The sequence below is a fragment of the Oryzias latipes genome, chromosome 6 (assembly GCF_053564925.1).
Source record: "Oryzias latipes strain Hd-rR chromosome 6, Olatipes_Hd-rR_3.1".
Lineage (NCBI taxonomy): Eukaryota > Metazoa > Chordata > Actinopteri > Beloniformes > Adrianichthyidae > Oryzias > Oryzias latipes.
Window position 1 is genome coordinate 2,067,920 of NC_136242.1, and position 25,986 is coordinate 2,093,905.

Here is a 25,986-nt window from a genome sequence, read left to right on the forward strand (position 1 = left end):
TCAAACCCAACCCACTCTCCATGCTTGTTACATGGACCTACACATTTCACTGCATCAAACCAATAGATTAAAAACCACACACAGCCCAGAAAATGTTCTCATTTTATTGGCTTCTTGCAACGAAATTGTTAATTCCCAAAAAAATTCTATGCACTTCCCTGTTAATCCACAAAAATAAAGTACATAATTTCTTTTTACAAATAATATTTATTTAAATCATAAATCATAATCTTGGTCAGCTAATTTTCTAACTCATTCCATGAATTGATTTATGATTTCCAAGTTATAACAGTTTTCCTTATCAAAAACTGCAGTTGCTAATAGGGTTCTATGGTGTAATGGTTAGCACTCTGGACTTTGAATCCAGTAGTCTGAGTTCAAATCTCAGTAGAACCTTAAAACCCAACCCACTCTCCATGCTTGTTACATGGGTCTTCATATTTCACTGCATCAAACCAATAGATTAAAAACCACACACAGCCCAGAACATGCCTCCATTTTATTGGCTTCTTGCAACGAAATTGTTAATTCCAAAAAATATTCTATGCAATTCCCTGTTAATGTATTTTTTTTTGACGAATAACATTTATTTAAATCATAAATCGTAATCTTGGTTCGCTAATTTTCTAATTCATTTCATGAATTCATTCATTATTTCCCAGTTATAACAATTTTCCTTATCAAAAACTGCAATTGCTCATAGGGATCTATGTTGTAATGGTTAGCACTCTGGACTTTGAATCCAGTAGTCTGAGTTCAAATCTCAGTAGAACCTTGAAGCCAAACCCACTCTCCATCATTGTTATATGGACCTATATATTTCACTGCATCAAACCAATAGATTAAAAACCACAAACAGCCCAGAACATGCCTCCTTTTTATTGGCTTCTTGCAACGAAATTGTTAATTCCCAAAAAATATTCTATGCACTTCCCTGTTAATGTATTTTTTTTGACGAATAACATTTATTTAAATCATAAATCTTATTCTTGGTCAGCTAATTTTCTAATTCATTTCATGAATTCATTCATTATTTCCAAGTTATAACAATTTTCCTTATCAAAAACTGCAGTTGCTCATAGGGTTCTATGGTGTAATGGTTAGCACTCTGGACTCTGAATCCAGTAGTCTGAGTTCAAATCTCAGTAGAACCTTGAAACCCAACCCACTCTCCATGCTTGTTACATGGACCTATAAATTTCACTGCATCAAACCAATAGATTAAAAACCACACACAGCCCAGAAAATGCCTGCATTTTATTGGCTTCTTGCAACGAAATTAATTCCCCCCAAAAATTCTATGCACTTCCCTGTTAATCCACAAAAATAAAGTACATAATTTTTTTTTACAAATAACATTTATTCAAATCATAAATCGTAATCTTGGTCAGCTAGTTTTCTATCTCATTTCATGAATTCATTCATTATTTCCCAGTTATAACAATTTTCCTTATCAAAAACTGCAGTTGCTTATAGGGTTCTATGGTGTAATGGTTAGCACTCTGGACTCTGAATCCAGTAGTCTGAGTTCAAATCTCAGTAGAACATTGAAACCAAACCCACTCTCCATCCTTGTTACATGGATTTTCACATTTCACTGCATCAAACCAATAGGTTAAAAGCCACACACAGCCCAGAAAATGCCTGCATTTTATTGGCTACTTGCAACAAAATTGTTAATTCCCAAAGAATATTCTATGCAATTCCCTGTTAATGTATTTTTTTTTGACGAATAACATTTATTTAAATCATAAATCGTAATCTTGGTTCGCTAATTTTCTAATTCATTTCATGAATTCATTCATTATTTCCCAGTTATAACACTTTTCCTTAACAAAAACTGCAGTTGCTCATAGGGTTCTATGGTGTAATGGTTAGCACTCTGGACTCTGAATCCAGTAGTCTGAGTTCAAATCTCAGTAGAACCTTGAAACCCAACCCACTCTCCATGCTTGTTACATGGATCTTCACATTTCACTGCATCAAACCAATAGATTAAAAACCACAAACAGCCCAGAACATGCCTCCTTTTTATTGGCTTCTTGCAACGAAATTGTTAATTCCCAAAAAATATTCTATGCACTTCCCTGTTAATGTATTTTTTTTGACGAATAACATTTATTTAAATCATAAATCTTATTCTTGGTCAGCTAATTTTCTAATTCATTTCATGAATTCATTCATTATTTCCAAGTTATAACAATTTTCCTTATCAAAAACTGCAGTTGCTCATAGGGTTCTATGGTGTAATGGTTAGCACTCTGGACTCTGAATCCAGTAGTCTGAGTTCAAATCTCAGTAGAACCTTGAAACCCAACCCACTCTCCATCCTTGTTACATGGACCTATACATTTCACTGCATCAAACCAATAGATTAAAAACCACACACAGCCCAGAACATGCCTCCATTTTATTGGTTTCTTGCAACGAAATTGTTAATTCCCAAAAAATATTCTATGCACTTCCCTGTTAATGTATTTTTTTTGACAAATAACATTTATTTAAATCATAAATCGTAATCTTGGTCAGCTAATTTTCTAATTCATTTCATGAATTCATTCAATATTTTCACGTTATAACAATTTTCCTTATCAAAAACTGCAGTTGCTCATAGGGTTCTATGGTGTAATGGTTAGCACTCTGGACTCTGAATCCAGCAGTCTGAGTTCAAATCTCAGTAGAACCTTGAAACCAAACCCACTCTCAATGCTTGTTACATGGACCTATACATTTCACTGCATCAAACCAATAGATTAAAAACCACACACAGCCCAGAAAATGCCTGCCTTTTATTGGCTTCTTGCAACGAAATTGTTAATTCCAAAAAATATTCTATGCAATTCCCTGTTAATGTATTTTTTTTTGACGAATAACATTTATTTAAATCATAAATCGTAATCTTGGTTCGCTAATTTTCTAATTCATTTCATGAATTCATTCATTATTTCCCAGTTATAACAATTTTCCTTATCAAAAACTGCAATTGCTCATAGGGATCTATGTTGTAATGGTTAGCACTCTGGACTTCGAATCCAGTAGTCTGAGTTCAAATCTCAGTAGAACCTTGAAGCCAAACCCACTCTCCGTCCTTGTTACATGGATCTTCACATTTCACTGCATCAAACCAATAGGTTAAAAGCCACACACAGCCCAGAAAATGCCTGCATTTTATTGGCTACTTGCAACAAAATTGATAATTCCCAAAGAATATTCTATGCACTTCCCTGTTAATCTACATATAAACTACATTTTTTCTTTTTACAAACATTATTTATTTAAATCATAAATCTTAATCTTGGTCAGCTAGTTTTCTAATTCATTTCATGAATTCATTCATTATTTCCCAGTTATAACAATTTTCCTTATCAAAAACTGCAGTTGCTCATAGGGTTCTATGGTGTAATGGTTAGCACTCTGGACTCTGAATCCAGTAGTCTGAGTTAAAATCTCAGTAGAACCTTAAAACCCAACCCATTATCCATCATTGTTATATGGATATACACATTTCACTGCATCAAACCACTAGATGAAAAACCACACACAGCCCAGAAAATGCTCTCAGTTTATTGGCTTCTTGCAACGAAATTGTTAATTCCCAAAAAAATTCTATGCACTTCCCTGTTAATCCACAAAAATAAAGTACATAATTTTTTTTTACAAATAACATTTATTTAAATCATAAATCTTATTCTTGGTCAGCTAATTTTCTAATTGATTTCATGAATTCATTCATTATTTCCCAGTTATAACAATTTTCCTTATCAAAATTTGCAGTTGTTCATAGGGTTCTATGGTGTAATGGTTAGCACTCTGGACTTTGAATCCAGTAGTCTGAGTTCAAATCTCAGTAGAACCTTGAAACCCAACCCACTCTCCATCCTTGTTACATGGATCTTCACATTTCACTGCATCAAACCAATAGATTAAAAACCACACACAGCCCAGAACATGCCTGCATTTTATTGGCTTCTTGCAACGAAATTGTTAATTCCAAAAAATATTCTATGCACTTCCCTGTTAATCTACAAAAAAAATATTACATAATTTTTTTTTAACAAATAAAATTTATTTAAATCATAAATCTTATTCTTGGTCAGCTAATTTTCTAATTGATTTCATGAATTCATTCATTATTTCCCAGTTATAACAATTTTCCTTATCAAAATCTGCAGTTGTTCATAGGGTTCTATGGTGTAATGGTTAGCACTCTGGACTTTGAATCCAGTAGTCTGAGTTCAAATCTCAGTAGAACCTTGAAACCCAACCCACTCTCCATCCTTGTTACATGGATCTTCACATTTCACTGCATCAAACCAATAGATTAAAAACCACACACAGCCCAGAACATGCCAGCATTTTATTGGCTTCTTGCAACGAAATTGTTAATTCCAAAAAATATTCTATGCACTTCCCTGTTAATCTACAAAAAAAATATTACATAATTTTTTTTTAACAAATAAAATTTATTTAAATCATAAATCTTATTCTTGGTCAGCTAATTTTCTAATTGATTTCATGAATTCATTCATTATTTCCCAGTTATAACAATTTTCCTTATCAAAATCTGCAGTTGTTCATAGGGTTCTATGGTGTAATGGTTAGCACTCTGGACATTGAATCCAGTAGTCTGAGTTCAAATCTCAGTAGAACTTTGAAACCCAACCCACTCTCCATGCTTGTTACATGGACTTATACATTTCACTGCATCAAACCAATAGATTAAAAACCACACACAGCCCAGAAAATGCCTGCATTTTATTGGCCTCTTGCAACGAAATTGTTAATTCCAAAAAATATTCTATGCAATTCCCTGTTAATGTATTTTTTTTGACGAATAACATTTATTTAAATCATAAATCGTAATCTTGGTTCGCTAATTTTCTAATTCATTTCATGAATTCATTCATTATTTCCCAGTTATAACAGTTTCCCTTATCAAAAACTGCAGTTGCTCATAGGGTTCTATGGTGTAATGGTTAGCACTCTGGACTCTGAATCCAGTAGTCTGAGTTCAAATCTCAGTAGAACCTTGAAACCCAACCCACTCTCCATGCTTGTTACACAGATCTTCCCATTTCACTGCATCAAAACCAATAGATTAAAAACCACACACAGCCCAGAACATGCCTCCATTTTATTGGCTTCTTGCAACGAAATTGTTATTTCCAAAAAATATTCTATGCAATTCCCTGTTAATGTATTTTTTTTTGACGAATAACATTTATTTAAATCATAAATCGTAATCTTGGTCCGCTAATTTTCTAATTCATTTCATGAATTCATTCATTATTTCCCAGTTATAACAATTTTCCTTATCAAAAACTGCAGTTGCTCATAGGGTTCTATGGTGTAATGGTTAGCACTCTGCACTCTGAATCCAGTAGTCTGAGTTCAAATTTCAGTAGAACCTTAAAACTCAACCCACTCTCCATCCTCGTTAGATGGATCTACACATTTCACTGCATCAAACCAATAGATTAAAAACCACACACAGCCCAGAAAATGCTCACATTTTATTGCCTTCTTGCAACGAAATTAATTCCCCCAAAAAATTCTATGCACTTCCCTGTTAATCCACAAAAATAAAGTACATAATTTTTTTTGACAAATAACATTTATTCAAATCATAAATCTTAATCTTGGTCAGCTAGTTTTCTATCTCATTTCATGAATTCATTCATTATTTCCCAGTTATAACAATTTCCCTTATCAAAAACTGCAGTTGCTCATAGGGTTCTATGGTGTAATGGTTAGCACTCTGGACTCTGAATCCAGTAGTCTGAGTTCAAATTTCAGTAGAACCTTCAAACCCAACCCACTCTCCATGCTTGTTACATGGACCTACACATTTCACTGCATCAAACCAATAGATTAAAAACCACACACAGCCCAGAAAATGTTCTCATTTTATTGGCTTCTTGCAACGAAATTGTTAATTCCCAAAAAAATTCTATGCACTTCCCTGTTAATCCACAAAAATAAAGTACATAATTTCTTTTTACAAATAATATTTATTTAAATCATAAATCATAATCTTGGTCAGCTAATTTTCTAACTCATTCCATGAATTGATTTATGATTTCCAAGTTATAACAGTTTTCCTTATCAAAAACTGCAGTTGCTAATAGGGTTCTATGGTGTAATGGTTAGCACTCTGGACTTTGAATCCAGTAGTCTGAGTTCAAATCTCAGTAGAACCTTAAAACCCAACCCACTCTCCATGCTTGTTACATGGGTCTTCACATTTCACTGCATCAAACCAATAGATTAAAAACCACACACAGCCCAGAACATGCCTCCATTTTATTGGCTTCTTGCAACGAAATTGTTAATTCCAAAAAATATTCTATGCAATTCCCTGTTAATGTATTTTTTTTTGACGAATAACATTTATTCAAATCATAAATCGTAATCTTGGTTCGCTAATTTTCTAATTCATTTCATGAATTGATTCATTATTTCCCAGTTATAACAATTTTCCTTATCAAAAACTGCAGTTGCTCATAGGGTTCTATGGTGTAATGGTTAGCACTCTGGACTTTGAATCCAGTAGTCTGAGTTCAAATCTCAGTAGAACCATGAAACCCAACCCACTCTCCATCCTTGTTACATGGATCTTCACATTTCACTGCATCAAACCAATAGATTAAAAACCACACACAGCCCAGAAAATGCCTCCTTTTTATTGGCTTTTTGCAACGAAATTGTTAATTCCCAAAAAATATTCTATGCACTTCCCTGTTAATGTTTTTTTTTTTGACAAATAACATTTATTTAAATCATAAATCGTAATCTTGGTCAGCTAATTTTCTAATTCATTTCATGAATTCATTCATTATTTCCAAGTTATAACAATTTTCCTTTTCAAAAACTGCAGTTGCTCATAGGGTTCCATGGTGTAATGGTTAGCACTCTGGAATCTGAATCCAGTAGTCTGCCTTCAAATCTCAGTAGAATCTTGAAACTCTACTTATGTGTGTTTTTTACATGGATCTTCACATTTCACTGCATCAAACCAATAGATTAAAAACCACACACAGCCCAGAACATGCCTGCATTTTATTGGCTTCTTGCAACGAAATTGTTAATTCCAAAAAATATTCTATGCACTTCCCTGTTAATGTATTTTTTTTTGACGAATAACATTTATTCAAATCATAAATCGTAATCTTGGTCAGCTAATTTTCTAATTGATTTCATGAATTCATTCATTATTTCCCAGTTATAACAATTTTCCTTATCAAAATTTGCAGTTGTTCATAGGGTTCTATGGTGTAATGGTTAGCACTCTGGACTTTGAATCCAGTAGTCTGAGTTCAAATCTCAGTAGAACCATGAAACCCAACCCACTCTCCATCCTTGTTACATGGATCTTCACATTTCACTGCATCAAACCAATAGATTAAAAACCACACACAGCCCAGAACATGCCTGCATTTTATTGGCTTCTTGCAACGAAATTGTTAATTCCAAAAAATATTCTATGCACTTCCCTGTTAATCTACAAAAAAAATATTACATAATTTTTTTTTAACAAATAAAATTTATTTAAATCATAAATCTTATTCTTGGTCAGCTAATTTTCTAATTGATTTCATGAATTCATTCATTATTTCCCAGTTATAACAATTTTCCTTATCAAAATTTGCAGTTGTTCATAGGGTTCTATGGTGTAATGGTTAGCACTCTGGACTTTGAATCCAGTAGTCTGAGTTCAAATCTCAGTAGAACCTTGAAACCCAACCCACTCTCCATCCTTGTTACATGGATCTTCACATTTCACTGCATCAAACCAATAGATTAAAAACCACACACAGCCCAGAACATGCCTGCATTTTATTGGCTTCTTGCAACGAAATTGTTAATTCCAAAAAATATTCTATGCACTTCCCTGTTAATCTACAAAAAAAATATTACATAATTTTTTTTTAACAAATAAAATTTATTTAAATCATAAATCTTATTCTTGGTCAGCTAATTTTCTAATTGATTTCATGAATTCATTCATTATTTCCCAGTTATAACAATTTTCCTTATCAAAATCTGCAGTTGTTCATAGGGTTCTATGGTGTAATGGTTAGCACTCTGGACTTTGAATCCAGTAGTCTGAGTTCAAATCTCAGTAGAACCTTGAAACCCAACCCACTCTCCTTCCTCGTTAGATGGATCTACACATTTCACTGCATCAAACCAATAGATTAAAAACCACACACAGCCCAGAAAATGCTCACATTTTATTGCCTTCTTGCAACGAAATTAATTCCCCCAAAAAATTCTATGCACTTCCCTGTTAATCCACAAAAATAAAGTACATAATTTCTTTTTACAAATAATATTTATTTAAATCATAAATCATAATCTTGGTCAGCTAATTTTCTAACTCATTCCATGAATTGATTTATGATTTCCAAGTTATAACAGTTTTCCTTATCAAAAACTGCAGTTGCTAATAGGGTTCTATGGTGTAATGGTTAGCACTCTGGACTTTGAATCCAGTAGTCTGAGTTCAAATCTCAGTAGAACCTTGAAACGCAACCCACTCTCTATGCCTGTTACACAGATCTTCACATTTCACTGCATCAAACCAATAGATTAAAAACCACACACAGCCCAGAACATGCCTCCATTTTATTGGCTTCTTGCAACGAAATTGTTAATTCCCAAATAATATTCTATGCACTTCCCTGTTAATGTATTTTTTTTTGACAAATAACATTTATTTAAATCATAAATCGTAATCTTGGTCAGCTAATTTTCTAATTCATTTCATGAATTCATTCATTATTTCCCAGTTATAACAATTTTCCTTTTCAAAAACTGCAGTTTCTCATAGGGTTCCATGGTGTAATGGTTAGCACTCTGGATTTTGAATCCAGTAGTCTGCGTTCAAATCTCAGTAAAATCTTGAAACTATACTTATGTGTGTTTTTAATATGGATGTACACATTTCACTGCATCAAACCAATAGATTAAAAACTACACACAGCCCAGAACATGCCTCCATTTTATTGGCTTCTTGCAACGAAATTGTTAATTCCCAAAAAATATTCTATGCACTTCCCTGTTAATGTATTTTTTTTTGACGAATAACATTTATTCAAATCATAAATCGTAATCTTGGTTCGCTAATTTTCTAATTCATTTTATGAATTGATTCATTATTTCCCAGTTATAACAATTTTCCTTATCAAAAACTGCAGTTGCTAATAGGGTTCTATGGTGTAATGGTTAGCACTCTGGACTTTGAATCCAGTAGTCTGAGTTCAAATCTCAGTAGAATCTTGAAACTCTACTTATGTGTGTTTTTTACATGGATCTACACATTTCACTGTATCAAACCAATAGATTAAAAACCACACACAGCCCAGAAAATGCCTGCATTTTATTGGCTTCTTGCAACGAAATTGTTAATTCCAAAAAATATTCTATGCACTTCCCTGTTAATCCACAAAAATAAAGTACATAATTTTTTTTTACAAATAACATTTATTCAAATCATAAATCGTAATCTTGGTCAGCTAGTTTTCTATCTCATTCCATGAATTCATTCATTATTTCACAGTTATAACAATTTTCCTTATCAAAAACTGCAGTTGCTCATAGGGTTCTATGGTGTAATGGTTAGCACTCTGGACTCTGAATCCAGTAGTCTGAGTTCAAATCTCAGTAGAACCTTGAAACCCAACCCACTCTCCATGCTTGTTACATGGACTTATACATTTCACTGCATCAAACCAATAGATTAAAAACCACACACAGCCCAGAAAATGCCTGCATTTTATTGGCTTCTTGCAACGAAATTGTTAATTCCAAAAACTATTCAATGCAATTCTCTGTTAATGTATTTTTTTTTGACGAATAACATTTATTTAAATCATAAATCGTAATCTTGGTCCGCTAATTTTCTAATTCATTTCATGAATTCATTCATTATTTCCCAGTTATAACAATTTTCCTTATCAAAAACTGCAGTTGCTCATAGGGTTCTATGGTGTAATGGTTAGCACTCTTGACTCTGAATCCAGTAGTCTGAGTTCAAATCTCAGTAGAACCTTGAAACCCAACCCACTCTCTATGCTTGTTACATGGACCTATACATTTCACAGCATCAAACCAATAGATTAAAAACCACACACAGCCCAGAAAATGCCTGCATTTTATTGGCTTCTTGCAACGAAATTGTTAATTCCAAAAAATATTGTATGCAATTCCCTGTTAATGTATTTTTTTTGACGAATAACATTTATTTAAATCATAAATCGTAATCTTGGTCCGCTAATTTTTTAATTAATTTCATGAATTCATTCATTATTTCCCAGTTATAACAATTTTCCTTATCAAAAACTGCAGTTGCTCATAGGGTTCTATGGTGTAATGGTTAACACTCTGGACTCTGAATCCAGTAGTCTGAGTTCAAATCTCAGTAGAACCTTGAAACCCAACCCCCTCTCCATGCTTGTTACATGGACTTATACATTTCACTGCATCAAACCAATATATTAAAAACCACACACAGCCCAGAAAATGCCTGCATTTTATTGGCTTCTTGCAACGAAATTGTTAATTCCAAAAAATATTCTATGCAATTCCCTGTTAATGTATTTTTTTTTGACGAATAACATTTATTTAAATCATAAATCGTAATCTTGGTCCGCTAATTTTCTAATTCATTTCATGAATTCATTCATTATTTCCCAGTTATAACAATTTTCCTTATCAAAAAGTGCAGTTGCTCATAGGGTTCTATGGTGTAATGGTTAGCACTCTGGACTCTGAATCCAGTTGTCTGAGTTCAAATTTCAGTAGAACCTTAAAACTCAACCCACTCTCCGTCTTCGTTAGATGGATCTACACATTTCACTGCATCAAACCAATAGATTAAAAACCACACACAGCCCAGAAAATGCTCACATTTTATTGGCTTCTTGCAACGAAATTAATACCCCAAAAAAATTCTATGCACTTACCTGTTAATCCACAAAAATAAAGTACATAATTTTTTTTTACAAATAACATTTATTCAAATCATAAATCGTAATCTTGGTCAGCTAGTTTTCTATCTCATTTCATGAATTCATTCATTATTTCCAAGTTATAACAATTTTCCATATCAAAAACTGCAGTTGCTCATAGGGTTCTATGGTGTAATGGTTAGCACTCTGGACTCTGAATCCAGTAGTCTGAGTTCAAATCTCAGTATAACCTTGAAACCCAACCCACTCTCCATGCTTGTTACATGGACTTATACATTTCACTGCATCAAACCAATAGATTAAAAACCACACACAGCCCAGAAAATGCCTGCATTTTATTTGCCTCTTGCAACGAAATTGTTAATTCCCAAAAAATATTCTATGCACTTCCCTGTTAATGTATTTTTTTTGACAAATAACATTTATTTAAATCATAAATCGTAATCTTGGTCAGCTAATTTTCTAATTCATTTCATGAATTCATTCAATATTTTCACGTTATAACAATTTTCCTTATCAAAAACTGCAGTTGCTCATAGGGTTCTATGGTGTAATGGTTAGCACTCTGGACTCTGAATCCAGCAGTCTGAGTTCAAATCTCAGTAGAACCTTGAAACCAAACCCACTCTCAATGCTTGTTACATGGACCTATACATTTCACTGCATCAAACCAATAGATTAAAAACCACACACAGCCCAGAAAATGCCTGCCTTTTATTGGCTTCTTGCAACGAAATTGTTAATTCCAAAAAATATTCTATGCAATTCCCTGTTAATGTATTTTTTTTTGACGAATAACATTTATTTAAATCATAAATCGTAATCTTGGTTCGCTAATTTTCTAATTCATTTCATGAATTCATTCATTATTTCCCAGTTATAACAATTTTCCTTATCAAAAACTGCAATTGCTCATAGGGATCTATGTTGTAATGGTTAGCACTCTGGACTTTGAATCCAGTAGTCTGAGTTCAAATCTCAGTAGAACCTTGAAGCCAAACCCACTCTCCATCATTGTTATATGGACCTATATATTTCACTGCATCAAACCAATAGATTAAAAACCACAAACAGCCCAGAACATGCCTCCTTTTTATTGGCTTCTTGCAACGAAATTGTTAATTCCCAAAAAATATTCTATGCACTTCCCTGTTAATGTATTTTTTTTGACGAATAACATTTATTTAAATCATAAATCTTATTCTTGGTCAGCTAATTTTCTAATTCATTTCATGAATTCATTCATTATTTCCAAGTTATAACAATTTTCCTTATCAAAAACTGCAGTTGCTCATAGGGTTCTATGGTGTAATGGTTAGCACTCTGGACTCTGAATCCAGTAGTCTGAGTTCAAATCTCAGTAGAACCTTGAAACCCAACCCACTCTCCATGCTTGTTACATGGACCTATAAATTTCACTGCATCAAACCAATAGATTAAAAACCACACACAGCCCAGAAAATGCCTGCATTTTATTGGCTTCTTGCAACGAAATTAATTCCCCCCAAAAATTCTATGCACTTCCCTGTTAATCCACAAAAATAAAGTACATAATTTTTTTTTACAAATAACATTTATTCAAATCATAAATCGTAATCTTGGTCAGCTAGTTTTCTATCTCATTTCATGAATTCATTCATTATTTCCCAGTTATAACAATTTTCCTTATCAAAAACTGCAGTTGCTTATAGGGTTCTATGGTGTAATGGTTAGCACTCTGGACTCTGAATCCAGTAGTCTGAGTTCAAATCTCAGTAGAACATTGAAACCAAACCCACTCTCCATACTTGTTACATGGATTTTCACATTTCACTGCATCAAACCAATAGGTTAAAAGCCACACACAGCCCAGAAAATGCCTGCATTTTATTGGCTACTTGCAACAAAATTGTTAATTCCCAAAGAATATTCTATGCAATTCCCTGTTAATGTATTTTTTTTTGACGAATAACATTTATTTAAATCATAAATCGTAATCTTGGTTCGCTAATTTTCTAATTCATTTCATGAATTCATTCATTATTTCCCAGTTATAACACTTTTCCTTAACAAAAACTGCAGTTGCTCATAGGGTTCTATGGTGTAATGGTTAGCACTCTGGACTCTGAATCCAGTAGTCTGAGTTCAAATCTCAGTAGAACCTTGAAACCCAACCCACTCTCCATGCTTGTTACATGGATCTTCACATTTCACTGCATCAAACCAATAGATTAAAAACCACAAACAGCCCAGAACATGCCTCCTTTTTATTGGCTTCTTGCAACGAAATTGTTAATTCCCAAAAAATATTCTATGCACTTCCCTGTTAATGTATTTTTTTTGACGAATAACATTTATTTAAATCATAAATCTTATTCTTGGTCAGCTAATTTTCTAATTCATTTCATGAATTCATTCATTATTTCCAAGTTATAACAATTTTCCTTATCAAAAACTGCAGTTGCTCATAGGGTTCTATGGTGTAATGGTTAGCACTCTGGACTCTGAATCCAGTAGTCTGAGTTCAAATCTCAGTAGAACCTTGAAACCCAACCCACTCTCCATCCTTGTTACATGGACCTATACATTTCACTGCATCAAACCAATAGATTAAAAACCACACACAGCCCAGAACATGCCTCCATTTTATTGGTTTCTTGCAACGAAATTGTTAATTCCCAAAAAATATTCTATGCACTTCCCTGTTAATGTATTTTTTTTGACAAATAACATTTATTTAAATCATAAATCGTAATCTTGGTCAGCTAATTTTCTAATTCATTTCATGAATTCATTCAATATTTTCACGTTATAACAATTTTCCTTATCAAAAACTGCAGTTGCTCATAGGGTTCTATGGTGTAATGGTTAGCACTCTGGACTCTGAATCCAGCAGTCTGAGTTCAAATCTCAGTAGAACCTTGAAACCAAACCCACTCTCAATGCTTGTTACATGGACCTATACATTTCACTGCATCAAACCAATAGATTAAAAACCACACACAGCCCAGAAAATGCCTGCCTTTTATTGGCTTCTTGCAACGAAATTGTTAATTCCAAAAAATATTCTATGCAATTCCCTGTTAATGTATTTTTTTTTGACGAATAACATTTATTTAAATCATAAATCGTAATCTTGGTTCGCTAATTTTCTAATTCATTTCATGAATTCATTCATTATTTCCCAGTTATAACAATTTTCCTTATCAAAAACTGCAATTGCTCATAGGGATCTATGTTGTAATGGTTAGCACTCTGGACTTCGAATCCAGTAGTCTGAGTTCAAATCTCAGTAGAACCTTGAAGCCAAACCCACTCTCCGTCCTTGTTACATGGATCTTCACATTTCACTGCATCAAACCAATAGGTTAAAAGCCACACACAGCCCAGAAAATGCCTGCATTTTATTGGCTACTTGCAACAAAATTGATAATTCCCAAAGAATATTCTATGCACTTCCCTGTTAATCTACATATAAAGTACATTTTTTCTTTTTACAAACATTATTTATTTAAATCATAAATCTTAATCTTGGTCAGCTAGTTTTCTAATTCATTTCATGAATTCATTCATTATTTCCCAGTTATAACAATTTTCCTTATCAAAAACTGCAGTTGCTCATAGGGTTCTATGGTGTAATGGTTAGCACTCTGGACTCTGAATCCAGTAGTCTGAGTTAAAATCTCAGTAGAACCTTAAAACCCAACCCATTATCCATCATTGTTATATGGATATACACATTTCACTGCATCAAACCACTAGATGAAAAACCACACACAGCCCAGAAAATGCTCTCAGTTTATTGGCTTCTTGCAACGAAATTGTTAATTCCCAAAAAAATTCTATGCACTTCCCTGTTAATCCACAAAAATAAAGTACATAATTTTTTTTTACAAATAACATTTATTTAAATCATAAATCTTATTCTTGGTCAGCTAATTTTCTAATTGATTTCATGAATTCATTCATTATTTCCCAGTTATAACAATTTTCCTTATCAAAATTTGCAGTTGTTCATAGGGTTCTATGGTGTAATGGTTAGCACTCTGGACTTTGAATCCAGTAGTCTGAGTTCAAATCTCAGTAGAACCTTGAAACCCAACCCACTCTCCATCCTTGTTACATGGATCTTCACATTTCACTGCATCAAACCAATAGATTAAAAACCACACACAGCCCAGAACATGCCTGCATTTTATTGGCTTCTTGCAACGAAATTGTTAATTCCAAAAAATATTCTATGCACTTCCCTGTTAATCTACAAAAAAAATATTACATAATTTTTTTTTAACAAATAAAATTTATTTAAATCATAAATCTTATTCTTGGTCAGCTAATTTTCTAATTGATTTCATGAATTCATTCATTATTTCCCAGTTATAACAATTTTCCTTATCAAAATCTGCAGTTGTTCATAGGGTTCTATGGTGTAATGGTTAGCACTCTGGACTTTGAATCCAGTAGTCTGAGTTCAAATCTCAGTAGAACCTTGAAACCCAACCCACTCTCCATCCTTGTTACATGGATCTTCACATTTCACTGCATCAAACCAATAGATTAAAAACCACACACAGCCCAGAACATGCCTGCATTTTATTGGCTTCTTGCAACGAAATTGTTAATTCCAAAAAATATTCTATGCACTTCCCTGTTAATCTACAAAAAAAATATTACATAATTTTTTTTTAACAAATAAAATTTATTTAAATCATAAATCTTATTCTTGGTCAGCTAATTTTCTAATTGATTTCATGAATTCATTCATTATTTCCCAGTTATAACAATTTTCCTTATCAAAATCTGCAGTTGTTCATAGGGTTCTATGGTGTAATGGTTAGCACTCTGGACTTTGAATCCAGTAGTCTGAGTTCAAATCTCAGTAGAACCTTGAAACCCAACCCACTCTCCATCCTTGTTACATGGATCTTCACATTTCACTGCATCAAACCAATAGATTAAAAACCACACACAGCCCAGAACATGCCTGCATTTTATTGGCTTCTTGCAACGAAATTGTTAATTCCAAAAAATATTCTATGCACTTCCCTGTTAATCTACAAAAAAAATATTACATAATTTTTTTTTAACAAATAAAATTTATTTAAATCATAAATCGTAATCTTGGTCAGCTAGTTTTCTATTTCATTTTATGAATTCATTCATTATTTCCCAGTTATAACAATTTTCCTTATCAAAATCTGCAGTTGTTCATAGGGTTCTATGGTGTAATGGTTAGCACTCTGGACATTGAATCCAGTAGTCTGAGTTCAAATCTCAGTAGAACTTTGAAACCCAACCCACTCTCCATGCTTGTTACATGGACTTATACATTTCACTGCATCAAACCAATAGATTAAAAACCACACACAGCCCAGAAAATGCCTGCATTTTATTGGCCTCTTGCAACGAAATTGTTAATTCCAAAAAATATTCTATGCAATTCCCTGTTAATGTATTTTTTTTGACGAATAACATTTATTTAAATCATAAATCGTAATCTTGGTTCGCTAATTTTCTAATTCATTTCATGAATTCATTCATTATTTCCCAGTTATAACAGTTTCCCTTATCAAAAACTGCAGTTGCTCATAGGGTTCTATGGTGTAATGGTTAGCACTCTGGACTCTGAATCCAGTAGTCTGAGTTCAAATCTCAGTAGAACCTTGAAACCCAACCCACTCTCCATGCTTGTTACACAGATCTTCCCATTTCACTGCATCAAAACCAATAGATTAAAAACCACACACAGCCCAGAACATGCCTCCATTTTATTGGCTTCTTGCAACGAAATTGTTATTTCCAAAAAATATTCTATGCAATTCCCTGTTAATGTATTTTTTTTTGACGAATAACATTTATTTAAATCATAAATCGTAATCTTGGTCCGCTAATTTTCTAATTCATTTCATGAATTCATTCATTATTTCCCAGTTATAACAATTTTCCTTATCAAAAACTGCAGTTGCTCATAGGGTTCTATGGTGTAATGGTTAGCACTCTGCACTCTGAATCCAGTAGTCTGAGTTCAAATTTCAGTAGAACCTTAAAACTCAACCCACTCTCCATCCTCGTTAGATGGATCTACACATTTCACTGCATCAAACCAATAGATTAAAAACCACACACAGCCCAGAAAATGCTCACATTTTATTGCCTTCTTGCAACGAAATTAATTCCCCCAAAAAATTCTATGCACTTCCCTGTTAATCCACAAAAATAAAGTACATAATTTTTTTTGACAAATAACATTTATTCAAATCATAAATCTTAATCTTGGTCAGCTAGTTTTCTATCTCATTTCATGAATTCATTCATTATTTCCCAGTTATAACAATTTCCCTTATCAAAAACTGCAGTTGCTCATAGGGTTCTATGGTGTAATGGTTAGCACTCTGGACTCTGAATCCAGTAGTCTGAGTTCAAATTTCAGTAGAACCTTCAAACCCAACCCACTCTCCATGCTTGTTACATGGACCTACACATTTCACTGCATCAAACCAATAGATTAAAAACCACACACAGCCCAGAAAATGTTTTCATTTTATTGGCTTCTTGCAACGAAATTGTTAATTCCCAAAAAAATTCTATGCACTTCCCTGTTAATCCACAAAAATAAAGTACATAATTTCTTTTTACAAATAATATTTATTTAAATCATAAATCATAATCTTGGTCAGCTAATTTTCTAACTCATTCCATGAATTGATTTATGATTTCCAAGTTATAACAGTTTTCCTTATCAAAAACTGCAGTTGCTAATAGGGTTCTATGGTGTAATGGTTAGCATTCTGGACTTTGAATCCAGTAGTCTGAGTTCAAATCTCAGTAGAACCTTAAAACCCAACCCACTCTCCATGCTTGTTACATGGGTCTTCACATTTCACTGCATCAAACCAATAGATTAAAAACCACACACAGCCCAGAACATGCCTCCATTTTATTGGCTTCTTGCAACGAAATTGTTAATTCCAAAAAATATTCTATGCAATTCCCTGTTAATGTATTTTTTTTTGACGAATAACATTTATTTAAATCATAAATCGTAATCTTGGTTCGCTAATTTTCTAATTCATTTCATGAATTCATTCATTATTTCCCAGTTATAACAATTTTCCTTATCAAAAACTGCAATTGCTCATAGGGATCTATGTTGTAATGGTTAGCACTCTGGACTTTGAATCCAGTAGTCTGAGTTCAAATCTCAGTAGAACCTTGAAGCCAAACCCACTCTCCATCATTGTTATATGGACCTATATATTTCACTGCATCAAACCAATAGATTAAAAACCACAAACAGCCCAGAACATGCCTCCTTTTTATTGGCTTCTTGCAACGAAATTGTTAATTCCCAAAAAATATTCTATGCACTTCCCTGTTAATGTATTTTTTTTGACGAATAACATTTATTTAAATCATAAATCTTATTCTTGGTCAGCTAATTTTCTAATTCATTTCATGAATTCATTCATTATTTCCAAGTTATAACAATTTTCCTTATCAAAAACTGCAGTTGCTCATAGGGTTCTATGGTGTAATGGTTAGCACTCTGGACTCTGAATCCAGTAGTCTGAGTTCAAATCTCAGTAGAACCTTGAAACCCAACCCACTCTCCATGCTTGTTACATGGACCTATAAATTTCACTGCATCAAACCAATAGATTAAAAACCACACACAGCCCAGAAAATGCCTGCATTTTATTGGCTTCTTGCAACGAAATTAATTCCCCCCAAAAATTCTATGCACTTCCCTGTTAATCCACAAAAATAAAGTACATAATTTTTTTTTACAAATAACATTTATTCAAATCATAAATCGTAATCTTGGTCAGCTAGTTTTCTATCTCATTTCATGAATTCATTCATTATTTCCCAGTTATAACAATTTTCCTTATCAAAAACTGCAGTTGCTTATAGGGTTCTATGGTGTAATGGTTAGCACTCTGGACTCTGAATCCAGTAGTCTGAGTTCAAATCTCAGTAGAACATTGAAACCAAACCCACTCTCCATCCTTGTTACATGGATTTTCACATTTCACTGCATCAAACCAATAGGTTAAAAGCCACACACAGCCCAGAAAATGCCTGCATTTTATTGGCTACTTGCAACAAAATTGTTAATTCCCAAAGAATATTCTATGCAATTCCCTGTTAATGTATTTTTTTTTGACGAATAACATTTATTTAAATCATAAATCGTAATCTTGGTTCGCTAATTTTCTAATTCATTTCATGAATTCATTCATTATTTCCCAGTTATAACACTTTTCCTTAACAAAAACTGCAGTTGCTCATAGGGTTCTATGGTGTAATGGTTAGCACTCTGGACTCTGAATCCAGTAGTCTGAGTTCAAATCTCAGTAGAACCTTGAAACCCAACCCACTCTCCATGCTTGTTACATGGATCTTCACATTTCACTGCATCAAACCAATAGATTAAAAACCACAAACAGCCCAGAACATGCCTCCTTTTTATTGGCTTCTTGCAACGAAATTGTTAATTCCCAAAAAATATTCTATGCACTTCCCTGTTAATGTATTTTTTTTGACGAATAACATTTATTTAAATCATAAATCTTATTCTTGGTCAGCTAATTTTCTAATTCATTTCATGAATTCATTCATTATTTCCAAGTTATAACAATTTTCCTTATCAAAAACTGCAGTTGCTCATAGGGTTCTATGGTGTAATGGTTAGCACTCTGGACTCTGAATCCAGTAGTCTGAGTTCAAATCTCAGTAGAACCTTGAAACCCAACCCACTCTCCATCCTTGTTACATGGACCTATACATTTCACTGCATCAAACCAATAGATTAAAAACCACACACAGCCCAGAACATGCCTCCATTTTATTGGTTTCTTGCAACGAAATTGTTAATTCCCAAAAAATATTCTATGCACTTCCCTGTTAATGTATTTTTTTTGACAAATAACATTTATTTAAATCATAAATCGTAATCTTGGTCAGCTAATTTTCTAATTCATTTCATGAATTCATTCAATATTTTCACGTTATAACAATTTTCCTTATCAAAAACTGCAGTTGCTCATAGGGTTCTATGGTGTAATGGTTAGCACTCTGGACTCTGAATCCAGCAGTCTGAGTTCAAATCTCAGTAGAACCTTGAAACCAAACCCACTCTCAATGCTTGTTACATGGACCTATACATTTCACTGCATCAAACCAATAGATTAAAAACCACACACAGCCCAGAAAATGCCTGCCTTTTATTGGCTTCTTGCAACGAAATTGTTAATTCCAAAAAATATTCTATGCAATTCCCTGTTAATGTATTTTTTTTTGACGAATAACATTTATTTAAATCATAAATCGTAATCTTGGTTCGCTAATTTTCTAATTCATTTCATGAATTCATTCATTATTTCCCAGTTATAACAATTTTCCTTATCAAAAACTGCAATTGCTCATAGGGATCTATGTTGTAATGGTTAGCACTCTGGACTTCGAATCCAGTAGTCTGAGTTCAAATCTCAGTAGAACCTTGAAGCCAAACCCACTCTCCGTCCTTGTTACATGGATCTTCACATTTCACTGCATCAAACCAATAGGTTAAAAGCCACACACAGCCCAGAAAATGCCTGCATTTTATTGGCTACTTGCAACAAAATTGATAATTCCCAAAGAATATTCTATGCACTTCCCTGTTAATCTACATATAAAGTACATTTTTTCTTTTTACAAACATTATTTATTTAAATCATAAATCTTAATCTTGGTCAGCTAGTTTTCTAATTCATTTCATGAATTCATTCATTATTTCCCAGTTATAACAATTTTCCTTATCAAAAACTGCAGTTGCTCATAGGGTTCTATGGTGTAATGGTTAGCACTCTGGACTCTGAATCCAGTAGTCTGAGTTAAAATCTCAGTAGAACCTTAAAACCCAACCCATTATCCATCATTGTTATATGGATATACACATTTCACTGCATCAAACCACTAGATGAAAAACCACACACAGCCCAGAAAATGCTCTCAGTTTATTGGCTTCTTGCAACGAAATTGTTAATTCCCAAAAAAATTCTATGCACTTCCCTGTTAATCCACAAAAATAAAGTACATAATCTTTTTTACAAATAACATTTATTTAAATCATAAATCTTATTCTTGGTCAGCTAATTTTCTAATTGATTTCATGAATTCATTCATTATTTCCCAGTTATAACAATTTTCCTTATCAAAATTTGCAGTTGTTCATAGGGTTCTATGGTGTAATGGTTAGCACTCTGGACTCTGAATCCAGTAGTCTGAGTTCAAATCTCAGTAGAACCTTGAAACCCAACCCACTCTCCATCCTTGTTACATGGATCTTCACATTTCACTGCATCAAACCAATAGATTAAAAACCACACACAGCCCAGAACATGCCTGCATTTTATTGGCTTCTTGCAACGAAATTGTTAATTCCAAAAAATATTCTATGCACTTCCCTGTTAATCTACAAAAAAAATATTACATAATTTTTTTTTAACAAATAAAATTTATTTAAATCATAAATCTTATTCTTGGTCAGCTAATTTTCTAATTGATTTCATGAATTCATTCATTATTTCCCAGTTATAACAATTTTCCTTATCAAAATCTGCAGTTGTTCATAGGGTTCTATGGTGTAATGGTTAGCACTCTGGACATTGAATCCAGTAGTCTGAGTTCAAATCTCAGTAGAACTTTGAAACCCAACCCACTCTCCATGCTTGTTACATGGACTTATACATTTCACTGCATCAAACCAATAGATTAAAAACCACACACAGCCCAGAAAATGCCTGCATTTTATTGGCCTCTTGCAACGAAATTGTTAATTCCAAAAAATATTCTATGCAATTCCCTGTTAATGTATTTTTTTTGACGAATAACATTTATTTAAATCATAAATCGTAATCTTGGTTCGCTAATTTTCTAATTCATTTCATGAATTCATTCATTATTTCCCAGTTATAACAGTTTCCCTTATCAAAAACTGCAGTTGCTCATAGGGTTCTATGGTGTAATGGTTAGCACTCTGGACTCTGAATCCAGTAGTCTGAGTTCAAATCTCAGTAGAACCTTGAAACCCAACCCACTCTCCATGCTTGTTACACAGATCTTCCCATTTCACTGCATCAAAACCAATAGATTAAAAACCACACACAGCCCAGAACATGCCTCCATTTTATTGGCTTCTTGCAACGAAATTGTTATTTCCAAAAAATATTCTATGCAATTCCCTGTTAATGTATTTTTTTTTGACGAATAACATTTATTTAAATCATAAATCGTAATCTTGGTCCGCTAATTTTCTAATTCATTTCATGAATTCATTCATTATTTCCCAGTTATAACAATTTTCCTTATCAAAAACTGCAGTTGCTCATAGGGTTCTATGGTGTAATGGTTAGCACTCTGCACTCTGAATCCAGTAGTCTGAGTTCAAATTTCAGTAGAACCTTAAAACTCAACCCACTCTCCATCCTCGTTAGATGGATCTACACATTTCACTGCATCAAACCAATAGATTAAAAACCACACACAGCCCAGAAAATGCTCACATTTTATTGCCTTCTTGCAACGAAATTAATTCCCCCAAAAAATTCTATGCACTTCCCTGTTAATCCACAAAAATAAAGTACATAATTTTTTTTGACAAATAACATTTATTCAAATCATAAATCTTAATCTTGGTCAGCTAGTTTTCTATCTCATTTCATGAATTCATTCATTATTTCCCAGTTATAACAATTTCCCTTATCAAAAACTGCAGTTGCTCATAGGGTTCTATGGTGTAATGGTTAGCACTCTGGACTCTGAATCCAGTAGTCTGAGTTCAAATTTCAGTAGAACCTTCAAACCCAACCCACTCTCCATGCTTGTTACATGGACCTACACATTTCACTGCATCAAACCAATAGATTAAAAACCACACACAGCCCAGAAAATGTTCTCATTTTATTGGCTTCTTGCAACGAAATTGTTAATTCCCAAAAAAATTCTATGCACTTCCCTGTTAATCCACAAAAATAAAGTACATAATTTCTTTTTACAAATAATATTTATTTAAATCATAAATCATAATCTTGGTCAGCTAATTTTCTAACTCATTCCATGAATTGATTTATGATTTCCAAGTTATAACAGTTTTCCTTATCAAAAACTGCAGTTGCTAATAGGGTTCTATGGTGTAATGGTTAGCACTCTGGACTTTGAATCCAGTAGTCTGAGTTCAAATCTCAGTAGAACCTTAAAACCCAACCCACTCTCCATGCTTGTTACATGGGTCTTCACATTTCACTGCATCAAACCAATAGATTAAAAACCACACACAGCCCAGAACATGCCTCCATTTTATTGGCTTCTTGCAACGAAATTGTTAATTCCAAAAAATATTCTATGCAATTCCCTGTTAATGTATTTTTTTTTGACGAATAACATTTATTCAAATCATAAATCGTAATCTTGGTTCGCTAATTTTCTAATTCATTTCATGAATTGATTCATTATTTCCCAGTTATAACAATTTTCCTTATCAAAAACTGCAGTTGCTCATAGGGTTCTATGGTGTAATGGTTAGCACTCTGGACTTTGAATCCAGTAGTCTGAGTTCAAATCTCAGTAGAACCATGAAACCCAACCCACTCTCCATCCTTGTTACATGGATCTTCACATTTCACTGCATCAAACCAATAGATCAAAAACCACACACAGCCCAGAAAATGCCTCCTTTTTATTGGCTTTTTGCAACGAAATTGTTAATTCCCAAAAAATATTCTATGCACTTCCCTGTTAATGTTTTTTTTTTGACAAATAACATTTATTTAAATCATAAATCGTAATCTTGGTCAGCTAATTTTCTAATTCATTTCATGAATTCATTCATTATTTCCAAGTTATAACAATTTTCCTTTTCAAAAACTGCAGTTGCTCATAGGGTTCCATGGTGTAATGGTTAGCACTCTGGAATCTGAATCCAGTAGTCTGCCTTCAAATCTCAGTAGAATCTTGAAACTCTACTTATGTGTGTTTTTTACATGGATCTTCACATTTCACTGCATCAAACCAATAGATTAAAAACCACACACAGCCCAGAACATGCCTGCATTTTATTGGCTTCTTGCAACGAAATTGTTAATTCCAAAAAATATTCTATGCACTTCCCTGTTAATGTATTTTTTTTTGACGAATAACATTTATTCAAATCATAAATCGTAATCTTGGTCAGCTAATTTTCTAATTGATTTCATGAATTCATTCATTATTTCCCAGTTATAACAATTTTCCTTATCAAAATTTGCAGTTGTTCATAGGGTTCTATGGTGTAATGGTTAGCACTCTGGACTTTGAATCCAGTAGTCTGAGTTCAAATCTCAGTAGAACCTTGAAACCCAACCCACTCTCCATCCTTGTTACATGGATCTTCACATTTCACTGCATCAAACCAATAGATTAAAAACCACACACAGCCCAGAACATGCCTGCATTTTATTGGCTTCTTGCAACGAAATTGTTAATTCCAAAAAATATTCTATGCACTTCCCTGTTAATCTACAAAAAAAATATTACATAATTTTTTTTTAACAAATAAAATTTATTTAAATCATAAATCTTATTCTTGGTCAGCTAATTTTCTAATTGATTTCATGAATTCATTCATTATTTCCCAGTTATAACAATTTTCCTTATCAAAATTTGCAGTTGTTCATAGGGTTCTATGGTGTAATGGTTAGCACTCTGGACTTTGAATCCAGTAGTCTGAGTTCAAATCTCAGTAGAACCTTGAAACCCAACCCACTCTCCATCCTTGTTACATGGATCTTCACATTTCACTGCATCAAACCAATAGATTAAAAACCACACACAGCCCAGAACATGCCTGCATTTTATTGGCTTCTTGCAACGAAATTGTTAATTCCAAAAAATATTCTATGCACTTCCCTGTTAATCTACAAAAAAAATATTACATAATTTTTTTTTAACAAATAAAATTTATTTAAATCATAAATCTTATTCTTGGTCAGCTAATTTTCTAATTGATTTCATGAATTCATTCATTATTTCCCAGTTATAACAATTTTCCTTATCAAAATCTGCAGTTGTTCATAGGGTTCTATGGTGTAATGGTTAGCACTCTGGACTTTGAATCCAGTAGTCTGAGTTCAAATCTCAGTAGAACCTTGAAACCCAACCCACTCTCCATCCTCGTTAGATGGATCTACACATTTCACTGCATCAAACCAATAGATTAAAAACCACACACAGCCCAGAAAATGCTCACATTTTATTGCCTTCTTGCAACGAAATTAATTCCCCCAAAAAATTCTATGCACTTCCCTGTTAATCCACAAAAATAAAGTACATAATTTCTTTTTACAAATAATATTTATTTAAATCATAAATCATAATCTTGGTCAGCTAATTTTCTAACTCATTCCATGAATTGATTTATGATTTCCAAGTTATAACAGTTTTCCTTATCAAAAACTGCAGTTGCTAATAGGGTTCTATGGTGTAATGGTTAGCACTCTGGACTTTGAATCCAGTAGTCTGGATCTCAGTAGAATCTTGAAACTCTACTTATGTGTGTTTTTTACATGGATCTACACATTTCACTGCATCAAACCAATAGATTAAAAACCACACACAGCCCAGAACATGCCTGCATTTTATTGGCTTCTTGCAACGAAATTGTTAATTCCAAAAAATATTCTATGCACTTCCCTGTTAATCTACAAAAAAAATATTACATAATTTTTTTTTAACAAATAAAATTTATTTAAATCATAAATCTTATTCTTGGTCAGCTAATTTTCTAATTGATTTCATGAATTCATTCATTATTTCCCAGTTATAACAATTTTCCTTATCAAAATCTGCAGTTGTTCATAGGGTTCTATGGTGTAATGGTTAGCACTCTGGACTTTGAATCCAGTAGTCTGAGTTCAAATCTCAGTAGAACCTTGAAACCCAACCCACTCTCCATCCTTGTTACATGGACTTATACATTTCACTGCATCAAACCAATAGATTAAAAACCACACAC

General features: G+C 33.1%; 46 non-coding genes across 46 annotated transcripts; all 46 read left to right on the top strand.

Annotated features, from left to right (window-relative positions):
- Nucleotides 1–324: 324 nt before the first annotated feature.
- Nucleotides 325–396, top strand: trnaq-uug (transfer RNA glutamine (anticodon UUG)). The gene has a single exon. It is a non-coding gene; the product is annotated as a tRNA-Gln (tRNA).
- A 686-nt stretch (nucleotides 397–1,082) lies between these two features.
- Nucleotides 1,083–1,154, top strand: trnaq-cug (transfer RNA glutamine (anticodon CUG)). The gene has a single exon. It is a non-coding gene; the product is annotated as a tRNA-Gln (tRNA).
- Nucleotides 1,155–1,856: 702 nt separating this feature from the next.
- On the top strand, nucleotides 1,857–1,928 carry trnaq-cug (transfer RNA glutamine (anticodon CUG)). The gene has a single exon. It is a non-coding gene; the product is annotated as a tRNA-Gln (tRNA).
- Nucleotides 1,929–2,235: 307 nt separating this feature from the next.
- Nucleotides 2,236–2,307, top strand: trnaq-cug (transfer RNA glutamine (anticodon CUG)). The gene has a single exon. It is a non-coding gene; the product is annotated as a tRNA-Gln (tRNA).
- A 307-nt stretch (nucleotides 2,308–2,614) lies between these two features.
- trnaq-cug (transfer RNA glutamine (anticodon CUG)) lies at nucleotides 2,615–2,686 on the top strand. The gene has a single exon. It is a non-coding gene; the product is annotated as a tRNA-Gln (tRNA).
- Nucleotides 2,687–3,388: 702 nt separating this feature from the next.
- trnaq-cug (transfer RNA glutamine (anticodon CUG)) lies at nucleotides 3,389–3,460 on the top strand. Its single transcript has one exon. It is a non-coding gene; the product is annotated as a tRNA-Gln (tRNA).
- Nucleotides 3,461–3,784: 324 nt separating this feature from the next.
- Nucleotides 3,785–3,856, top strand: trnaq-uug (transfer RNA glutamine (anticodon UUG)). The gene has a single exon. It is a non-coding gene; the product is annotated as a tRNA-Gln (tRNA).
- A 326-nt stretch (nucleotides 3,857–4,182) lies between these two features.
- On the top strand, nucleotides 4,183–4,254 carry trnaq-uug (transfer RNA glutamine (anticodon UUG)). The gene has a single exon. It is a non-coding gene; the product is annotated as a tRNA-Gln (tRNA).
- A 326-nt stretch (nucleotides 4,255–4,580) lies between these two features.
- trnaq-uug (transfer RNA glutamine (anticodon UUG)) lies at nucleotides 4,581–4,652 on the top strand. Its single transcript has one exon. It is a non-coding gene; the product is annotated as a tRNA-Gln (tRNA).
- Nucleotides 4,653–4,958: 306 nt separating this feature from the next.
- Nucleotides 4,959–5,030, top strand: trnaq-cug (transfer RNA glutamine (anticodon CUG)). The gene has a single exon. It is a non-coding gene; the product is annotated as a tRNA-Gln (tRNA).
- Nucleotides 5,031–6,128: 1,098 nt separating this feature from the next.
- Nucleotides 6,129–6,200, top strand: trnaq-uug (transfer RNA glutamine (anticodon UUG)). Its single transcript has one exon. It is a non-coding gene; the product is annotated as a tRNA-Gln (tRNA).
- A 307-nt stretch (nucleotides 6,201–6,507) lies between these two features.
- On the top strand, nucleotides 6,508–6,579 carry trnaq-uug (transfer RNA glutamine (anticodon UUG)). The gene has a single exon. It is a non-coding gene; the product is annotated as a tRNA-Gln (tRNA).
- Nucleotides 6,580–7,263: 684 nt separating this feature from the next.
- Nucleotides 7,264–7,335, top strand: trnaq-uug (transfer RNA glutamine (anticodon UUG)). Its single transcript has one exon. It is a non-coding gene; the product is annotated as a tRNA-Gln (tRNA).
- A 326-nt stretch (nucleotides 7,336–7,661) lies between these two features.
- Nucleotides 7,662–7,733, top strand: trnaq-uug (transfer RNA glutamine (anticodon UUG)). Its single transcript has one exon. It is a non-coding gene; the product is annotated as a tRNA-Gln (tRNA).
- A 326-nt stretch (nucleotides 7,734–8,059) lies between these two features.
- Nucleotides 8,060–8,131, top strand: trnaq-uug (transfer RNA glutamine (anticodon UUG)). Its single transcript has one exon. It is a non-coding gene; the product is annotated as a tRNA-Gln (tRNA).
- A 322-nt stretch (nucleotides 8,132–8,453) lies between these two features.
- On the top strand, nucleotides 8,454–8,525 carry trnaq-uug (transfer RNA glutamine (anticodon UUG)). The gene has a single exon. It is a non-coding gene; the product is annotated as a tRNA-Gln (tRNA).
- Nucleotides 8,526–9,210: 685 nt separating this feature from the next.
- trnaq-uug (transfer RNA glutamine (anticodon UUG)) lies at nucleotides 9,211–9,282 on the top strand. The gene has a single exon. It is a non-coding gene; the product is annotated as a tRNA-Gln (tRNA).
- A 321-nt stretch (nucleotides 9,283–9,603) lies between these two features.
- trnaq-cug (transfer RNA glutamine (anticodon CUG)) lies at nucleotides 9,604–9,675 on the top strand. Its single transcript has one exon. It is a non-coding gene; the product is annotated as a tRNA-Gln (tRNA).
- Nucleotides 9,676–10,360: 685 nt separating this feature from the next.
- trnaq-cug (transfer RNA glutamine (anticodon CUG)) lies at nucleotides 10,361–10,432 on the top strand. Its single transcript has one exon. It is a non-coding gene; the product is annotated as a tRNA-Gln (tRNA).
- A 307-nt stretch (nucleotides 10,433–10,739) lies between these two features.
- trnaq-cug (transfer RNA glutamine (anticodon CUG)) lies at nucleotides 10,740–10,811 on the top strand. Its single transcript has one exon. It is a non-coding gene; the product is annotated as a tRNA-Gln (tRNA).
- Nucleotides 10,812–11,512: 701 nt separating this feature from the next.
- Nucleotides 11,513–11,584, top strand: trnaq-cug (transfer RNA glutamine (anticodon CUG)). The gene has a single exon. It is a non-coding gene; the product is annotated as a tRNA-Gln (tRNA).
- A 686-nt stretch (nucleotides 11,585–12,270) lies between these two features.
- Nucleotides 12,271–12,342, top strand: trnaq-cug (transfer RNA glutamine (anticodon CUG)). Its single transcript has one exon. It is a non-coding gene; the product is annotated as a tRNA-Gln (tRNA).
- A 702-nt stretch (nucleotides 12,343–13,044) lies between these two features.
- Nucleotides 13,045–13,116, top strand: trnaq-cug (transfer RNA glutamine (anticodon CUG)). The gene has a single exon. It is a non-coding gene; the product is annotated as a tRNA-Gln (tRNA).
- Nucleotides 13,117–13,423: 307 nt separating this feature from the next.
- On the top strand, nucleotides 13,424–13,495 carry trnaq-cug (transfer RNA glutamine (anticodon CUG)). The gene has a single exon. It is a non-coding gene; the product is annotated as a tRNA-Gln (tRNA).
- Nucleotides 13,496–13,802: 307 nt separating this feature from the next.
- trnaq-cug (transfer RNA glutamine (anticodon CUG)) lies at nucleotides 13,803–13,874 on the top strand. The gene has a single exon. It is a non-coding gene; the product is annotated as a tRNA-Gln (tRNA).
- Nucleotides 13,875–14,576: 702 nt separating this feature from the next.
- On the top strand, nucleotides 14,577–14,648 carry trnaq-cug (transfer RNA glutamine (anticodon CUG)). Its single transcript has one exon. It is a non-coding gene; the product is annotated as a tRNA-Gln (tRNA).
- Nucleotides 14,649–14,972: 324 nt separating this feature from the next.
- trnaq-uug (transfer RNA glutamine (anticodon UUG)) lies at nucleotides 14,973–15,044 on the top strand. The gene has a single exon. It is a non-coding gene; the product is annotated as a tRNA-Gln (tRNA).
- A 326-nt stretch (nucleotides 15,045–15,370) lies between these two features.
- On the top strand, nucleotides 15,371–15,442 carry trnaq-uug (transfer RNA glutamine (anticodon UUG)). Its single transcript has one exon. It is a non-coding gene; the product is annotated as a tRNA-Gln (tRNA).
- A 326-nt stretch (nucleotides 15,443–15,768) lies between these two features.
- trnaq-uug (transfer RNA glutamine (anticodon UUG)) lies at nucleotides 15,769–15,840 on the top strand. Its single transcript has one exon. It is a non-coding gene; the product is annotated as a tRNA-Gln (tRNA).
- A 326-nt stretch (nucleotides 15,841–16,166) lies between these two features.
- trnaq-uug (transfer RNA glutamine (anticodon UUG)) lies at nucleotides 16,167–16,238 on the top strand. The gene has a single exon. It is a non-coding gene; the product is annotated as a tRNA-Gln (tRNA).
- A 306-nt stretch (nucleotides 16,239–16,544) lies between these two features.
- Nucleotides 16,545–16,616, top strand: trnaq-cug (transfer RNA glutamine (anticodon CUG)). Its single transcript has one exon. It is a non-coding gene; the product is annotated as a tRNA-Gln (tRNA).
- Nucleotides 16,617–17,714: 1,098 nt separating this feature from the next.
- On the top strand, nucleotides 17,715–17,786 carry trnaq-uug (transfer RNA glutamine (anticodon UUG)). The gene has a single exon. It is a non-coding gene; the product is annotated as a tRNA-Gln (tRNA).
- A 686-nt stretch (nucleotides 17,787–18,472) lies between these two features.
- Nucleotides 18,473–18,544, top strand: trnaq-cug (transfer RNA glutamine (anticodon CUG)). Its single transcript has one exon. It is a non-coding gene; the product is annotated as a tRNA-Gln (tRNA).
- A 702-nt stretch (nucleotides 18,545–19,246) lies between these two features.
- On the top strand, nucleotides 19,247–19,318 carry trnaq-cug (transfer RNA glutamine (anticodon CUG)). The gene has a single exon. It is a non-coding gene; the product is annotated as a tRNA-Gln (tRNA).
- A 307-nt stretch (nucleotides 19,319–19,625) lies between these two features.
- On the top strand, nucleotides 19,626–19,697 carry trnaq-cug (transfer RNA glutamine (anticodon CUG)). The gene has a single exon. It is a non-coding gene; the product is annotated as a tRNA-Gln (tRNA).
- Nucleotides 19,698–20,004: 307 nt separating this feature from the next.
- trnaq-cug (transfer RNA glutamine (anticodon CUG)) lies at nucleotides 20,005–20,076 on the top strand. Its single transcript has one exon. It is a non-coding gene; the product is annotated as a tRNA-Gln (tRNA).
- A 702-nt stretch (nucleotides 20,077–20,778) lies between these two features.
- Nucleotides 20,779–20,850, top strand: trnaq-cug (transfer RNA glutamine (anticodon CUG)). Its single transcript has one exon. It is a non-coding gene; the product is annotated as a tRNA-Gln (tRNA).
- A 323-nt stretch (nucleotides 20,851–21,173) lies between these two features.
- Nucleotides 21,174–21,245, top strand: trnaq-cug (transfer RNA glutamine (anticodon CUG)). Its single transcript has one exon. It is a non-coding gene; the product is annotated as a tRNA-Gln (tRNA).
- A 326-nt stretch (nucleotides 21,246–21,571) lies between these two features.
- On the top strand, nucleotides 21,572–21,643 carry trnaq-uug (transfer RNA glutamine (anticodon UUG)). The gene has a single exon. It is a non-coding gene; the product is annotated as a tRNA-Gln (tRNA).
- Nucleotides 21,644–21,949: 306 nt separating this feature from the next.
- trnaq-cug (transfer RNA glutamine (anticodon CUG)) lies at nucleotides 21,950–22,021 on the top strand. The gene has a single exon. It is a non-coding gene; the product is annotated as a tRNA-Gln (tRNA).
- A 1,098-nt stretch (nucleotides 22,022–23,119) lies between these two features.
- Nucleotides 23,120–23,191, top strand: trnaq-uug (transfer RNA glutamine (anticodon UUG)). The gene has a single exon. It is a non-coding gene; the product is annotated as a tRNA-Gln (tRNA).
- Nucleotides 23,192–23,498: 307 nt separating this feature from the next.
- trnaq-uug (transfer RNA glutamine (anticodon UUG)) lies at nucleotides 23,499–23,570 on the top strand. Its single transcript has one exon. It is a non-coding gene; the product is annotated as a tRNA-Gln (tRNA).
- A 683-nt stretch (nucleotides 23,571–24,253) lies between these two features.
- Nucleotides 24,254–24,325, top strand: trnaq-uug (transfer RNA glutamine (anticodon UUG)). Its single transcript has one exon. It is a non-coding gene; the product is annotated as a tRNA-Gln (tRNA).
- A 326-nt stretch (nucleotides 24,326–24,651) lies between these two features.
- On the top strand, nucleotides 24,652–24,723 carry trnaq-uug (transfer RNA glutamine (anticodon UUG)). Its single transcript has one exon. It is a non-coding gene; the product is annotated as a tRNA-Gln (tRNA).
- Nucleotides 24,724–25,049: 326 nt separating this feature from the next.
- On the top strand, nucleotides 25,050–25,121 carry trnaq-uug (transfer RNA glutamine (anticodon UUG)). Its single transcript has one exon. It is a non-coding gene; the product is annotated as a tRNA-Gln (tRNA).
- A 711-nt stretch (nucleotides 25,122–25,832) lies between these two features.
- trnaq-uug (transfer RNA glutamine (anticodon UUG)) lies at nucleotides 25,833–25,904 on the top strand. Its single transcript has one exon. It is a non-coding gene; the product is annotated as a tRNA-Gln (tRNA).
- The last annotated feature ends 82 nt before the right edge of the window (nucleotides 25,905–25,986 follow it).